The sequence below is a fragment of the Podarcis gaigeae genome (genome assembly GCF_964106915.1).
Source record: "Podarcis gaigeae genome assembly, chromosome: 5".
Classification (NCBI taxonomy): Eukaryota; Metazoa; Chordata; class Lepidosauria; order Squamata; family Lacertidae; genus Podarcis; species Podarcis gaigeae.
In genome coordinates this window covers 35080922-35094915 of record NC_139681.1, presented here as the reverse complement: position 1 = coordinate 35094915, position 13994 = coordinate 35080922, and the positions used below count along the sequence as shown (strand labels likewise).

The 13994-nt window shown below is 41.8% G+C and overlaps 1 protein-coding gene across 24 annotated transcripts in view; it reads right to left on the bottom strand.

Moving 5' to 3' along the window:
- PCDH15 (protocadherin related 15) overlaps positions 1–13994 on the bottom strand; it is a 649118-nt gene that overhangs the window by 13314 nt on the left and 621810 nt on the right. The window lies entirely within an intron of this gene.

Below are 13994 nucleotides of genomic sequence, written 5' to 3'. Positions count from 1 at the left end.
GTAGTTCAGATTGAACTGTGGTTGGAATGGAACATACTGAAAAACAGGATCTGCCCCTCAGAATTAAGTTTCCTGGTAGCATCTCATGTATCACAGTACTGAATAGCTTAAAGCCAATGGAGGGTTGGACCCAGAATTAGCTTACTTAGAGTAGGCACATTAATGGCTCTACAAGTTAGTCATGACTAAATTGGGCCCCATTGATTTCAATGGACCTACTCCAAGCTGGATCCAACCAGGAGAAATTTCAAAGCAGCTTAGGAGTTTGGAAGGTAGAGCTACAGGTTAGTAGCGGCTGCTGAGGTGCACAGGTGGGACACCATCTCTCTCCTGGCTTCCCAACACAGTGGGTTACTGTGGAGGGGGTGAGGTGCAAAGTACCTGTCTTTGTGGTGGCAGGAGTAGCAGACTGGCTCTGCCATCATGGACGAAGCACCCCCCTCTCCTTCCCAGGAAGTGCCAATCAGCTGCTATGTTGAGAAGCCAGTAGAGCAACAGTGTCAAGCTGCTTCACTGGCTACTGGGTAGCATCCAATGCTTCTGTTGACAGAAGTCTTTCATCGGCAATTCCTTTTCTTCCCCATTCCACCTTCCATCAGTAGGAGGGAAACATTGCAACACACTGAATGGAGAACTGTCGTTTGTTAAGGGTTCCAGGAAACTATAACTCTGTGAGGAGTACAGTACATTTCCTAGGATTCTTTAGTGTGGGGGATGTGCTTTAAATGTTTGGTGTGTATGCAGACAGAATCTTTAAATGACTTGGTAGGCAGACAACGATCCCATACACAGTTACTTGGGAACAAACACAATTGGATTTACCAACTGGAATGCAAGTAGCTGTGGCTTCCCCTACCCATTTTTTTCTGATACCTTTGTTCCACCCCATGCTTCCCATTGTAGAAAGCCGGATTCAAAATATGCTGCAGAGTGGATGTGGCAGGAGAAGGGCAGAAGGTGAAATGGGCAGCTGCTGTGTTGTATGCTTGATCTAGATGCCAAAGGAAGACCATCCATTTCCAGGGTGCCGTTTTGAAGACTTAACATTTTCTCACGACATATCCCACTAAATTCAAGGGGACTCAGACCCCCAGTAACTGTGCACTGATTGCCAGATTAGGCGTTTAATTGCATGCTTATGGACAACTGGTTTTAGTCAGCTTTAAGAGCACTTAAGTTCCTCTGGACTGATCTCTTCATGTTCTGTTTAGGACTTACATTTTTTTATCTTGAAGCAGACATGCTCACAATTATATTAAGGCTAAACTAGTAGAGAGGCAGCAGATGAGGGAAACAATTTAATGACACCTAGGGGGGAAATAAAGAAGAGTCTGGAGGATCACATTTAATTTTTAATATTACCATCTGCAAAGCTTTTCTATTAGCATTCAGCTTGTGTATTGGATTATCAGAGGTAAATTATTGCTGTAGTCCATTTGATAGGAAAGTAATGAACATCTAAAATGGAGATTTATCGCTAGGATTATCAATGACTTTTCAAAGTCTACCTAAGCAGTATTGCTTTATTATTTTGTATGGCATGTTCCATTGCTGCCTCATGGTTAAAACTCTGGCTGCCTGCTGCTTCTTAGCAAAGTGGCACTGAAAGGAGGAAACCTGAAGAGCAAAAATGGCAGAGAGCAGCAGGGGAACTTAACTTTCCCTTGTTCATTGTTCCACAGACACACCTTCACACAACCACTCCCACCCCAGTTGGCGTTCCTGACTGACAGAAACATAGATCTGAAAGTTGGGGGGGGGGGAGAGAGAGTTGTTTGAGAGGCCATAATTTATAGGGAGAAACAGCAGGCAGGAGGGGGGCAGCTTAAGCCTTCTCCCACCTACTGATTTCCTCCTGAAAACCCACCAGTTAAGGTTTCAGGTACAGTATATCCTCACAATGGCAATATGGACCTGAAACCCAAGATGTGAGGAGTACTGGGTGGGCAGAAAAGACCTTGCCACCCACTTCCTTGTCCTCATTGTTATTCCCTGTGAATGCAACTTTGCAGAAGAGAGGTTGTGGTCCGGGTTTTAAGGCACAAGGTACCAATAGAATGTGCAACTCCACCCACAGTCTCCAAAACCAAGATGGCTCAGATCCCAAGTGGCAATTCTCAAAAGCACTTCTACGTTTACATAGAGACTGGCAATAATACTTCTTCTGCTGGCCAGGTTGCAGCTTCCCAAGCCTCAATGATCATGTTCTAGATGGTTCAATCTTCAGAGGATGTTTTAAAGAGCCACCACTAGAAGGAAGAAGCTAATCGTCTCTGAGTACACACTTCTGTGATCCAAAGTTGCAAGCAAAATAAGAAACACTATTGCTTTAATTCAGGGATGGGGAAGCTGCAGGCCTCCAGATGTAGTTGGACTACAGTTCTCATCATCCCTGATCACTGAGCAGGCTAGCTGGACCTGACTGAAGCTGGAGTTTAGCAACATCAGGAGCTGAGGAACTGATATAGTGTCAAATAAAACTGTTCATAACAAAACATTACATAATAGTTATGTATTAACCTGCAAACTGTTCATAATAAAACCGAAATAATACTTTTCTTTCTCTCTTATTTTTATAAAACAGATCTCAAAATGTTTTGGCAATGGTTGCCATGCTATTGCCCTATGTATTAAAGGAAAACTGGAGAAGAACCAATATACATTATATTTCTTATACACATGCAGTCGTTACTAGAAATCCCACCACCACATTTACCAGTCTCTTAAGTTGCACTCAGTATGTACAACCAATGATCTTTTAGATAATTTTGAATTCCTGGTAACTTTGGTTTTCAATCTTTCTTTCTTTCTTTCTTTCTTTCTTTCTTTCTTTCTTTCTTTCTTTCTTTATTTCTTAAAAGTAAGGCACATTTCTAATCATTATTGTTACGAAGATGAAAAAACTTGAAAATGCATTTATGGTTTGGGCTAAATGTGAAAGCTAATTGTAATTCTAGTGGCTTGAAGGAAAACCATAGACCTATCTCCTGCAAACTGTCAACATTTCTGGATTACTATTCAATGAATACTAGTAGCTGAGCAAAAATCTCTTCAATCTCAAAGAACAAATAATGATATATAATCATGTCCAAACAGCAGCAGATGTCAGAACACTTGCTGTACATATACACCACTTCTGGATACAAGAAACATAATTTGCACAATTGTTTGCATACTGTCCTGCAATTTTTTGGTGATACAGATTTAAAGGAGTTACAATTTGTCAACTCCAGTTACTGGATGGATAGATTCCTATGTGTATTTGCCTTACTCTAAACATATTTTAGTTGTTATCTTGTATGAAACCCAAATGATAGATCAAAATCAAAGGTAGTAAACAGAATGTAGAATTAGAACATGCTTTCTTGCAACTTTTGGCTCCTGAGATAAAGGTTTTACTACTTAAAGCTTCAAAGATACTGCCTATCTCTGTAAATGATAAATACACAGGCTCTTTTCAAATAGCTCATGGAAGGATCACTTGTTTCTCTTTAATCAGTTCCATTCTATCCTTGCTGTAAACAGAATATAGTTTTTCAGAGTCTCTCTCTGGTCTCTGATCAAACAGTGCTTCAAAAATGGTTTGCTACTCAGAGCAGTGTCAGCTGGACTGAATTTTCAAGGGGCCTCAAAACGCCAAACTTCAGGTGTGCATGGCCCTCAAGGCTAAAAATGGCCAACTTCTAACAAGATATCAAGCACAGAGGACACTGGTCTTCTCAATGGCTTCAGACACTTTATGTTACATGATGCAGATATGTGCAGTAGGAGATATCCTTGTGGTGCAATTTCTTTTACTCCTGTTTTAAAAGACATTGGAGGCACCAAAAAAGTTCATATATTTGCCCTTTAGAAATGGCAGGAAATGCTAAAATAGGAAGTATGGGGAAGGGAATAAAACAGGATGATTTCAAAACAAGCAGAAAAGAAGAGTAGGCCAGCCAGAAGCCACATCCACACCATACATTTAAAGCACCAGGTCTTCCTCTGAAGAATTCTGTCAGCTATTTTTTTGAGTGCTTAGAGTTCTAACTGTAATTCTGGGAGGAAAATAGGGGTCTCCTAACAACTCTCAGCACCCAAAAAAACCAACTGTTTCCAGAATTCTTGGGGAAAACTCATGACTGTTCATGGGATCACATTGCTTTAAATTTATGGTGTCTATGTGGCCTTAATTATGTCCACCTGAAAAGAAGTGGGGTGGTTATGGGTCTACCTGAAACATAGGTAAATGGCATCCCATCCCAAACAAAATGATAATTTATGTTGGAATAAAGACACCATTTATGGCCCTAAAAAGCATTCTTTACAATGACAGCATTCATTTCACCCAGGAGATTAGTCTAAACTTTGGCTGAACTAAAGAAACCTTTGTAAACAGGCTTCTTGTGTACTGGCTGACCCACTTGTATATGGAAGGTCACACATGATTAGAGATTCATTATCCTCTTGATGAGATCCACTAGAAACTAATTTTGAAAGGCAATGGCCATTTGGTTCTGAATAATTTAGTGCTTTGAAAAATACGTTCTTCAGTAATAGATTTCGCGTGCCCTCTCTGGTCTGCCCATATCAGCCCTTCAAACCCACATGACTAGCTTTGTTCAAAGTAGGAAGTGTAATGGAATCTAAACATACTACACGCGTCATAGCATATGGAAACTGTTTTTAAGGACCTCAACATGATGTAAGGCTCCATCTTCAGGTTTAACCTGAATGACAGTAATTGAGGCTGCAATCCTATATCCATTTGCCTTGGAGTAAGCCTGGCGTGCTCTGGTCCATGGGGTCACAAAGTGTCGGACACGCTTAAACAACAACAATAAGCCTGCTGGAACTTCATGAGGCTTACTTGCTCACAGACAGGTACATGTAATCCACACATTTTCACAAGGGCTGGAAAAAATGTCTGGTCTAAGATGAAAAGTAAAAACGAAGATTATTTTGATTTTTGCTTTAAATTATGCACAAGGACTTGACTATGGGAGGAACTCTGCCTGTGTGCTTGCTGATGCACCCTCTTAATAACAGGTTAATTTGTACACAGCCAAGGTGAGGAACCTGTGAATGATGTTGAGCTCCCAACTCTCATCAGCCCCAGCTGGCACGGACAATGATCAGGAATTATGGGAGTTGTTGTCCAATAACATCTGTAGGGCCCCAGGTTCCCTACCCCTGATATACAGCAACATGATAATTTCCCAGCGGGCACCGCATCAAGGCAAACTGATCACGAGAAGCAGGAATGGGAAACCCATAGCCCTACAGAGGCTTGTGGAAACAGTTCCTCCCTGGCTACTAACTAGCATGAAGGTGACGTGAACTGGAATCTGACAGCAAACCCCTTCAGTATATCACCACCACTATTTTAATATATTCCCCACCCTTCACCCTAAGGTCCCAGGGTGGGTTGTGACAGAGTAAAGAGGTGAGTCTTCAGCATTTTCCAAAAACTGTACAGTGGTACCTTGGTTTTTGAACATCTTAGAAGTCGAACGCTTTGGTTTTCAAGTGCCGAAAACCCAGAAGTAAATGCTTCCATTTTCGAATGCGCCTTGGAAATCAAATGGCTTCCGCTGAGCCCCCCCCCATTTTCTCTATTGAATTTGCAGTCCGCCCTTTGCGGCTTGGTTTTCGAATGTTTTGGAAGTCAAACGGTCTTCCGGAATGGATTACATTCGAAAACCAAGGTACCACTGTATAAGGAAGTTGTCAGATGCATCTCTATGGAGATGGAGTCCTACAGCTTAGGGGATGCCACGGATAATGCCCTTTCCTGGGCCACTCCCCCTAACCAAAAGTTTTAGGAGGGTTGTGGAACTAGCAAGAGGGCCCCATCTTGTATAGAAGTATAGGAGATAGTATGTTTCTGAATACCAGTTGATGGGTAACGTAAGTGGGAGAGTTCTGTGCTGCTCATGCCCTGCTTGGTGGCTTCCCCTACACATCTGGTTGGCTACTGTGGGAACAGGATGCCGGACTAAATGGGCCAGCGGGGCTCTTATGCTTTCATGTGCCTTTTGGGGGGCCACAAGTTTCTCACCCCTGCTTTAAAGGCTGCCCTGAACTTTCCATTACTTAAAGGAACTCGAACACTGTATGGCAGCATGTTACAGTATGTTGATAAGGCTTGAAAATTTAGCTAGTTATGCAGCACTGCAGCATTTCGTTCAATTTCAGTGCCATTCTGAAATAACAGAATGAAGCAAATTGAAACTTACAGATTTAGAAACCTCTTATTTCAGGAGTTCCTGCTGTTCCTGAAGTCGTGCTATACTCAAGAGTGCTCAAAAATGTTAAACTTCTGTTGTAGCAAGAAAAGAAAATGAGTTGATTACTGTACTCACTACATAGCTGGCTATTATTGCTACTGATGACATACGCTGGACCTGAAATAAACTCCACCTTGAATAGGAGACTTTATTAAGCACAAAGCATTTTCTAATGTGTCAGCAGAACTCAAGTGATGAAGTTTGCAGTGCTTGGCTCTGGGACAAAATAGAATCTACCTTCAGCAATTTTTGATTGAGCCATCCATACTTGTCCCAAGAGCCACTGGAGAAAAAGCCAGACGGTGAAGAAAAGCAGCATATTTTTAGACCTTTAACTAAAGTACCCTTGTAATTACTTGTCTGTGCAGGACTGATAATATTAGCCCAACAAACTGGCTTTAAGCTTTTAAAGTTCGCTCCAAATACATGCTTTCTTTTGACACTGTTCATTAACACTTCTCTTAAATATTAGTTTTAATATAATTATTCTGATTTGAAGGGGAAAGAGGAAAGATGTGATGAGATGAACTCACATCCTAATCAGGGTACAACAGCAAAGATCTGTGATTAAATCACCCACTGTCATTTTCTTTCATGGAAAGAATATCCAGAGTGAGACTCTTTTGCTATGGTGTTGAAGAGGGGAATCAATGCTTTCTCTGATGAAAGTCACCTTGTTTCCTATGCCCTAGATCAGTGGTAGGCAACCTAAGGCCCATGGGCCTGATGCAGCCCAATCGCCTTCTCAATCCAGCCTGCAGACGGTCCAGGAATCAGCATGTTTTTACATGAGTGGAATGTGTCCTTTTATTTAAAATGCATCTCTGGGTTATTTGTGGGGCATAGGAATTCGTTCATTATTTTTTCCAAAATATAGTCTGGTCTACCACATGTCTGGTCTACCTACCTAGATGGACAGAAGGTAGGACATTGGAGAGTTTAAGTAGATAACCAAGGGTTTCTGACTCACTAATTGTTCAAGACTAGCAACAATTTAAAAATTGCCCCCCCTCTTCTTCTAAAAAAACTAGGCTACTGAAATGAAGAAAGCTGAGGGGGAAAACCAAGTGGATTTTGTGTATTGCAGACCTGTGAGCTCATTCTTGATACTGAAAACAAATCCCTGGTCTGTGAATATGATCAGAGGCTCCTTATTCCTTATTCCTTATTTTTAAGAGAATTGCCCCCTTCCACTGCCAATCACTATTTTACACCTGGCTCAGGTTGACGGACCTCTGCATTTTATGAAAAACTGCTTCTGAAGTCCACTTTCCTCTGCAAGCTAGTCTGGTGCAGTATAGACACCTCTCTTCCCCCCACTCTATAGCTAAAAGCTGTTTTGAGGGGAAATGTTCAATCTCCATCTCCCCAGTGCTATTCCCATGATCCAAATAATTCCCTGCCCCTCCCTCTGCTTTTTACCACAGAATGGCAGATATTTGCCTATATAGCTCTAGCTTCTCCATCTATTTTGGCCTTTAGCCTTTTTTCTTCTTCTAGCTTGTCATGTATTCAGAGAGCCAGCTACCCAATTTAATAAAATTATCATTTAAGAAATAGGTTTCATTTGGAGTACTTCAAGCCAAATGCCTGCAAAATCTACCCCACCAAAAAACCTGCACACTTATAAATCCCTCTTTTTGTAATAACGATTCAAATTACTTTATAAGATTTGATGAAATTGGGGGAGGGGAACTTTCTGAAAGAAATATGCTGAGCAATGTAACATGCAGAATAGGGAAACTCTGTGTTTTAATAGGAATATTTTCTTTCTTTCTTTTTTTATAAAATGCTTTTTACACAAAATAAATTACAAATGTGAAGTCTTAGAATATGCAGTGTCAGTATATGAAAAAGTAATGAAAGGCATGCTGTGGATTACAGAAAGAAGGAAGAGAAGGTGGAACGACAAATCAGAAAACCTTTATCAACACGACAAGCCTGCCATCCTCTCCAATCTACAGAACAAGATGATACGTTATTGTAATAACTTCAGCTTTCCTCCCCCCCACACTTTTTTTTGCTGAGTCTGTTTTGCTTGCTATCTCTTGCTTTCCAGTGACATCCAACATCTTACAGTGAAAAGTTAAGACCTCTCCCCTGGTGAACATTTTAACGTGAAAGCAATAAGACACCACAACCCCTCTTTGCATTGCAGGGTACTTGCTTTGCTTGTTGATACAAATGCTTTTGACAGAAGGATGCCCCCCTCCCCGATAAACAAAAACATCCCCATTTAACATTGCATCTGAGCTAACATGTGCTTCCAGTCCGCTGATTTTAGTTCTGGAATGCCTCTTCATCCTCCACATAAGAAATAAAAGCAGTACTTTTTGAAAAAGTAGATAAGGACAGCACTCCCATAGGGAAATAAGCATCATAAAATTAATCCATCTGGACCAGCTGAAGAAAGGTGTTATTATGGATTTGCAGGTTTGCAAAGTCAGGAAGAAACAGCGGAGAAAGAGAAGAGAAACTCTCAGTGACGATGACAAAGCAGTTCTGTGGATCCTGGGGTCCTGGGCAACAGGTTTGCAATGGTACCAGGTTATACATCAGGCAACATACAAAGGGTTGTCATAATGCAGTGGACTGCGATGGGAATCTTTTTTCAAGTTCCTCCACTATGCAGCTCAAGTTTCCATTCTGCTGGCTGTGCTCAGTCTCAGTCACCGTTTGTGTACTTGGTGGTTCTGGCGTCGCAACTGGCCTCAGCTTGGCGATGTGCTTAGGTAAGATGTGGTTTTTGTCTATTTGACTATACATATTGGCCACAGATTTTTCAATATCTGCTAAGTTCTGGATGTTTTTAAGAATCCCCTTCAGCTCCCGGCGAGGAGGGTCAGGTAAATCACGGATGCAGACCACTTCTTGTTTGGAGGGTGACTTGGTGTGTTTTGCAGGGGAGAGGAGCTGAGTGCTTAGAGTAGATGAAGACGATGATAAGGAAAGGCTGGGAGGAGGGGAAGGAAATGGAAGTGGCAACGGGGGAGGAGTTGGTGGTGGGGGGAGGGGAGACGGAGGCGGTGGCGGCGGCGGAGGAGTTTTGGGTGGATCAGGAATGATTTCCATTGCTTCCACAGTAGACTGATAGGGTAAAAGATTTTGGCGACCTGGAATTTTGATCCTAAAGGAAGGAGGAATGGGCTTGTGAGTTGGTGGAGGGGACAAATGTTCGGGAGCATCATGGTGAGTTATGATCACAGAAGGTATGGTAGACGTGTCAAGTTCAACCACCTCAGAGTAAGGACTAAGGGAGGAAAAAGAAGGCGAGAGATGGACAGGAGATGGAAGGAGGCTTTCGGTAGACAACTCAAGTGAGCTCTCTCCATCCTGAGTGCAGCTGCTATGTGTCGGTGAACGCAAACTTTTCATATCTCGGGATCTCACTTGTTTCATTTCCTGCAGGGCCTGTTGTTCAAACTGCCTTGCTTTCTCTTTGACTGATATCTTTGTGCCAATGATCTTTTTGAAGACTGGGCTGCCAACGTCGGCTCTGCGGTGCTGAATCCCTGCCCTTTCCTTCTCTGTCCTGATTCTCTCCTGCTCCCATTGAACTGGGTCCATAATGACTGCCCTACTCAAAGCATCAGAAAGGTGTTTTCTGGGAAGACGAGTTGGTAGAGTCCACGCCCGATGAATGCTTCCCAAAGGCCATCCCAACAGAGAATTTTTCAAGGCTAACTTTCTGGGAGAAAAGGGGGACAGAAAATCTTTTCTCTCTGGCAGGACCCCAGAATAAGAAGAACCCTGAATCACACCCTCCATGTACAGAGGGTTCTGAGTTGTCAATGGGTTCTCATCAGACAAAAGCGTAACATTACTTGCAGATTTGGGGAAGTTATTGTTCAATGTTCCATTGATATTAGATTGCTTGTGGGCCTCAATAGCACGAGAGGCAAAGCTGCTTATAGCCCTCTGACGGTCCCCTTCTTCGAAGACTGACTTTTTCCCCCTGCTTTGTTGAAATTGATAGAGAAGAAAAAGACTTGAAAGAAAGAAAATAATCACAGGTAAGGAAGCATGCATGGACATTGATTTGAATGAGAAAATATAATCTGAATGCTGTGAACAAAAAACAGTGATGTCTAAAGCTTTCTAAGGATATCTAAGAATCTAGAGCTACATGTAATTAATCTATATTAAGCTACAAACACAAGACATTTATTTATTTACTAAGGGAAATGGTTCACTTCTCTTACCAAGGGAAGGCAAATAAGGTAAACTTTGATCTTCTTAATTTAAACAAATGCCTTTCAAAAGCTAATGCTTTTTTATAAATCTGAATTTTCTCCTGAAAGCTCAAAAGCCATGACAAAGAGGCATTGTGTATGAGATCTATTTCAAGGAGTGCACATGGTGTCTAGGTTCTTGCTTATAGTAAGTGGGGATCAAAGAAATAAAAATGACAGGACAGTAGATTGTGAGGGAAGTTCCCAGTCTAGTGCTTTCTTTTGGCTTCAGAGACCTGAAGTACACATGGACTCAGCCACAGAAAGGGCTTTCCCATTCTTCTGAATGGTGGAGACAGCTTCATGTTGAGAGCTGCCCCTTGAGTCGATATGCATAGGGGCACCTATATGAATAAGAACTCGGTTGTACATTATTGTAAACATAAGGGTCTGGACTGGGAAGTTTGCGTTGCAAATGGGCTAGAACAGTCCTTATGGTCACCAAAACAGCTGTTAATCCCTGTTCTATCTGAAACATCATGGATTTATGGTAACATGCTGTGCATATGCTCCATATTCCTAGTGGGATCAGGAGTCTATTGCTCTGTTGATATGGTGAGTAGTTGTAAGATTATGGGGTTAGTGTGGGATGAGTCACTTCTCAGCGGCATCCCCATGGCAGTTGTGCCATGTGGTCTCCTTGCAAGAGCAAATGGAAATTGTATTTAAATGAGTCAACCCACTAAGCGATACTCCTGTGGAAGCTCTGCTCACTTCACTAACAAGGCGCTTTCAGGAGCAGTGGTTGGCAGGCTATGCTCTATGATCCCTATAACTCAAATCCATTTTGGCTTAGCCTAACTGCAGACATGGTGAAATGAAAAGGCTACGCTTTGGTGATTTGATGATTGCAAAGCTTAAGCTGCTCAATAGCGATCAGTCCCATTGGCGTTAATGAGCCTTCCAGTAAATGCACGTTTTCAGGTTGCAGCCTCTAAATTTTAGAGGTGCCAACAAGCTGAAGGGGATAGAATCCACTCACCAGAAATGTCTTCTCACGCAGTGCAATGACAGTGCTTTCAGTTCCTTAGCCCTACTTCCCTTTGGAACGTAGTACATTGAATGATTTAGAAATAAATGTCTTCCAGGTACTACATTACTAGGAAATAATTGCAATTCTCAGTAACAAAAATCAACTACTTTCCCCATCTGCTACAATATTACCCACAATGGTTTGAGTTTACTTACTGATGCCTATGTGTCCAAAGACAGAGGAAAAGGAAGAAATGAGACATGAAATGAAATGTTAGTTTATGTATATAGTTGTGTATATTATGAGTAAATCCAAAGCCAACAATGAGAAAACAAGAGAAAACAAGTAGAATGAGTGATACGGGGAAAATCAGAAAAGCAATTAGAAGCAGATGTCCTCTTCAAAGCACCTATCATTTAAATTTGGAGAGATCACAGAAGCACTGGCACTTCAATTTCATGTTGAAGAACTTATTGAAGTGATACAAGTTATTGTTTTGCACAAAAACAATTTCACCGATGAGGTTTAAATACAACCCAGTTAAGCAAAGCAAGGCGTTCTTAATCCACAAAGTCTCTCAGTTACTTCTCTGGGCACAGCAGGCTTTCTGAAGTAAGTCCCATTTCTAAAAACAACCTCATCCCACTGCCATCTTCACAATTGGCTCCCCATGCTGCATAGAGTGCTGGACTGGATTTTGGACTCTTTGGATTTTGAGCTCTATCCGATCTATATCTGGACATTAGAACTTCTTTACATGCATACCATGTTCCTCACCCCCTGTGACAACCTTGTCCTCCCTCTTGAAACTCTCCCTCCCTCATTACTGGGATTTTGCACTCAATAATTTTTAAGGACTAAACAGGCTGAAATGTTATGAAATGTCATAAGTAATGACATTTTCTGGGCAAGTGACAGTATAGTGATGATAACCTTTCGTACAATTTCCGCTTTAATGCAGAAGTTAATAAAACACATACACACACTCTCTTGAAAAAGAACAACAGATTAATTTATTTACATGTGCTATTCATAAATGTACAGACCCTAAACCTGGTGACCGCACACTTTCCTTAAATTTTATGTTGAGCACTATCCAGAACTTCTGCATGAGGTGTGGGGGTGGTCTGGAAGTTCTGATGTATATAGCTACAATCACAACCCATTAGAAGGAGAGAGCTTCCTATGCTGTGGTATAGGTGGATGGCATCACATCCCTTACAGGGCCATGGACTCATCTGGCCACATAGTAAATAATGGAAGATTACCTCCTGCATCACCCGTGCACTAATTCCTGGGCAAGCTAGACGTTCCAAGTTTTGTATGTCAAGAATGCAATTTTCTGGTTGAAATACCAGCCTGCTTGAATATCACTTCCATCATTTACAGCTGACTCCATGGTGGATTGACTCTACGCCATAAAACCCTGGTGTCAGAACCAGCTTCATAGTGTGAGTAGCGTGTCAGTGAAGGCAGCAGTACAGAATCCTGGTGCTGTGACATATTTTGCTTCCTGCAGATTTAACTTGTTTTGTCTCCACTCTGATGACATCACTGGCTCTGCTCCCTCAGATCCTGAGCTCCCTTCCCTAGAACTTGACCTGGCTCTGACCACACTTTTTATCTTTCTATCCTAGGCTGGCAACTTCCCTGGGTCTTGACAACCAACCCTTGACTCTTGCTGATACCTGAAAGTCAGTTTAACTGGCACGTCACTTGGGATACAGCGACCAGTGAGAAATGCTAGGACCCACAAAGCTCATGGGCTATCAATCTCCACCCATTCCAACTGTCCGAGGATGTGGTGACTCCTAGAAATTGGTGCAACAACCCCTTCTTGGCACAGGATCTGCCTGGGCAATCTTCCCACCATAGCTTGGCTTTGCCCACATGCTATGAGCAGGAATAATCTGCACAGAAGGGGTAGCCCAGACCCAATAAGCTGCGGATCATGAAAAAAAGGTATAGTAGCAAAAAATGATATTGCCAAGGCATGGCTTGCTGCCCAGGTATGCCCACACATGGAGGCTTCTACAGCCAACTCTCTATTGATGATAGTGAATGCTGGATCACACCCAGCATTTAAAAGCTGTAAACTATTTCTGAAATGATACGCTGTTGTCAAACATGTTGTTAAAGTGTTTTTTTTAAAAAATGCTTTGGAGAAAATTAACGGTATATGATGCTATTTGAGATAGATTTTCCCTGGATGCAACTGGCATCAGTAACCCTGAGCAAACTTATCCTTCCCATAATTGCCTTGTATTTAAACAAATGAGCAAACAAAAACACTCTCCCTCTGTAAAAAAAAGGGGGGGACATCATAAAGACGTTTACATGGACTAGATTATAAGACTTACTAGAATAACAAGGGCAAAAATGTGCATTGTTTGGTGTAATAGCATCTCTTACCAAGTTGACAGTATAATCAGAGTAACCTTGGGCCTCAAATGCATTCCAGAAATGATCAATGCTGAATTGACCAACATTGCTATGACCAAGCCATTTTACAACCTC